Below are 3,572 nucleotides of genomic sequence, written 5' to 3'. Positions count from 1 at the left end.
TAAATCTAGTGGTGGAAGATTTACTAGGTTAAACAAGAATTTCTCAGAAGGGAAATGTGTAAGATAATATTTTAGACTACCATCTAACTACCCTTATGTATATTTTCTTCCATAATTGATTTTCTTTTTCTATTATTTTCCTTCATTAGTATGTGTAGGTTGTTTTGATAGTTTAAATTTGCTGTTTTATGGACCGGTATCAAATTCCTTTCTTTCTTGCCAAAGAGTACATGTGCTTGCCACGGAGAAACAGAGAGATGGAGAGAGAAGGGGAGAGAGAAAGCACCCCACAATGGGGTGTAGTCATACCGAATCTCTTCTCCTCTATTTCTCCATCTTCCATTGGGATTCTAGACATGCATGCTCATGCGCCCACTGTGTTTTCCAAGCCACTGGGGCTGATTTGAATTGTATAGACAACAATGTGGGATCTGGCTCCCTTAACCACTAGATTGTGGGACCAGCCCCGTATCAGAATATTGAGTCTAAATTGCTACAGAACAAGAAAAAGAAGGAACATTCCTCAGAAATCTTGGGCTTGCTACTTGTGTAGCTTTATAATTTATAAAACATTTTGTATTGTCTATCTTCTCCTTTTCCTCCCTACCTATCCTTAATATAGGCTGTTGTCCATTGTAATTTCTAAACTGAACTTGCCTTGTAAATTGGCTACATGAAGGAGAGGCCGACTTTGATTGAAGATTGTAAGGCATTGGCAGGTCTTGGTTTTAGGACTGTGGCATTAGGAGTGAGATACGAATCAGGAGTAGATTTACTACAGCAGGAAAGTAGAGATCAAGGAAAAAGTTTCTGTACAACTTGGATACTGATTAGGTGGTTTATCATAATTTTTCTGAAGACAATGAAGTCATGAACTTTTTAGCCCAATGGATAGGCATCCTCTTTCTTTTTCTTACTTCCAAAAAGGCTGAAAAGGGACCAGCAGTTAGCGTAATGGCTATGTCACTGAACTCCCATGTAGTCTACCATGGTTCGCGTCCTGGACCCGGTGACTTAAAACTCACGCCAGGCGCGTGTGCATGGTGCCCAAGATCTTAAGAGGAGAATGGAGAAGGGATTGTGGTGTGGCCATCCCCCCTGGGGGGTGATTTCTCACTTTCTGTCTCCCTGTCTCTCTTTGTCTGTCTGGCGAGCGCATGCTCCCTATAGCAAAAACCTCTCAAAAAAAAAAAAAAGGCTGAAAAATGTACTCTAGACTACTCTTAGGGCCAAGCGTTTTCTGTATTGCTTAACAGATATAATTTTTACCTGACTATTTTTTCTTTGTAATTCCTCTAAACTGTTCTTTTAGCTCTTTCTTACATTGGGAAGCTACATCTCTGAGTAGCTGTCACAACTTCCTCTTTATAACCTTCTTCTCCCATTTTTATTTCTTAGTATGTTCTCCTCATTCTACTGGGGAAAAAGTACAAATGCCAAATAAAAAGAATTAGCAAGACACGACCTTTCTTCAGTGGTGTTTAACCTTGACTCTAGATGCAAAATATGCCCATCTCTCCTTTCAGGTTTTAAGAAGGGATTTAAGTCTTAATGATACTGGCAAAAAAGCAAATAAATGATAAGTGCTTGATAAATCTGGCTGCTACTGATTATATGATGATAATAAAAATCTTAGGCAGTTAGTTATTGGGAATTATCTAAAACTTATCATTTAAATTTAACCTGGGTCAAAATACTATACTGTTTTCGAAGAAAATATTCCATTTTGAACTAGCTGCATAAACTAGATGAAAATCTCCTGAATGTCAAGAGTTGAGTTAGAAACAGCATATGGATGCTGAAGATGACTGTGGCTGTAGATCTGGCCTCAGTTGCCGACTTGTGAGCACCATTCCTTGGGGCATTTCTGCCTCTGCAGCCCTTAGGCCTGCTGCTTTGGAGAAACTGCCTGACAAACCTATTGTCTGGTTCTGGACAAGCAAAGTTTGCCTTTGGCACCAGTTCCTCGCACCAGGCTCCTGCTGTCACCAGCATGCACGCTATTTTAAGGGTACAGCCGTTGCCAAAGGAGAGTTCAAAGACCTAAGCCTTGATGACTTTAAGAGGAAATATTTGGTGCTTTCCTTCTGTCCTTTGGATTTCACCCTTTTCTGTCCTACAGAAATTAATGCTTTTAGTGACAAAGCGAATGAATTTCATTACGTGAACTGTGAAGTCGTTGCAGTTTCAGTGGACTCCCACTTTAGCCATCTTGCCTGGATAAATACACAAAGAAAGAATGGCGGTTTGGGTCACATTAACTCTTTTTTTTTGGAGAGGTTTTTGCTATAGGGCATGTGCGCTGGCCAGACAGAGAGAGACATAGAGACAGAAAGCGAGAAATCACCCCCCAGAGGGGATGGCCATGCAGCAATCCCTTCTCCTCCAATCTCCTCTCAGGATCTTGGGCACACACACACACATGCCTGGCGTGAGTTTTAAGCCACCGGGTCCGGGACGCGAACTGTGGTCGATTACGTGGGAGTCCAGCGACATAGCCATTACGCTAACTGCTGGTTCCCATGGTCACATGAACTCTTGTCAGATTTAACTAAACAAATTTCTTGAGACTACAGTGTGTTGTTGGAAGGTCCTAGTCTTACACTAAGAGGTCTCTTCATAATTGACCCCACTGGAGTCATCAAGCATCTTTGTGTCAATGATCTTCCGGTGGGCCGAATCATTGAAGAGACCCTCTTCCTGGTGAAGGCATCCAGTTTGTGGAAGGCCATGGAGATGTCTGCCCAGCAAATCGGACACAGGATTCTCCCAAAATCAAACCAAGTCCAACTGCTTCCAAAGAGGCCTTTGAGAAGGGAAAGCAGTAGATCATCCTGTGTGCCTACAGCTATTCCCACCAGGGACGAACCACAGTTAGAACCCACTTTTTGCATTTCAAAAACAATTATTTATAGAAGGCAAAAAATAAGTTATGCTCACATTCATAACTGTTACTCTAAATGTTTTGTTTTTTAACTTTGGCTAAAGCTTTTAAATGCCAGTGCTATTGTAAGGAGTCCTATATTGGTAACATCCTGATGGTCAGCTAGTTTTTACAGACTGCCTAGCTCACACATATCTTCGATCATGTCTTCAGTGGGTAAAGGAAACTCTTCTTTCTTAGCCTTACTTGAATGTTTGTCTACGCCAAAGTAGTACAAGCATCAAAAACTTTTGATCAAGGGTCTTGAAATCTTCAATTTCTTTGTATTAAATTGAATTTTCTTTTAAAGTAACAAAGATTATTGTTTTAAGTTGTTAGCATCAGCACTCTAACTCTAAACTGAATTTCTTTTAAAGTAACAAAGATCGTTGTTTTAAGTTGTTAGCATTGGCAGTCTAACTCTCACAATGGATTTACCGGTGATTAAAACAACCTGAATCACATTATTAAAAAAATGCGGTGGTTGGGAACCAGCAGTTAGTGTAATGGCTATGTCGCTGGACTCCCACGTAGTCCACCACAGTTCGCGTCCTGGACCTGGTGGCTTAAAACTCACGCCGGGTGCGTGTGTGTGCATGCCCAAGATCCCGAGAGGAGAATGGAGGAGAAGAGATTGCAGCGTGGCCAT

The 3,572-nt window shown here is 41.2% G+C and overlaps 1 pseudogene; it reads left to right on the top strand.

Moving 5' to 3' along the window:
- The first annotated feature begins 1,664 nt into the window (after positions 1–1,664).
- LOC102495325 (thioredoxin-dependent peroxide reductase, mitochondrial-like) lies at positions 1,665–2,914 on the top strand (annotated as a pseudogene).
- The last annotated feature ends 658 nt before the right edge of the window (positions 2,915–3,572 follow it).

This window comes from Tupaia chinensis, unplaced genomic scaffold (genome assembly GCF_000334495.1).
Source record: "Tupaia chinensis unplaced genomic scaffold, TupChi_1.0 Scaffold147869_1, whole genome shotgun sequence".
Lineage (NCBI taxonomy): Eukaryota > Metazoa > Chordata > Mammalia > Scandentia > Tupaiidae > Tupaia > Tupaia belangeri.
Note: the sequence above shows the minus strand (reverse complement) of the source record. Positions and strands in the feature narration are given on the sequence as shown.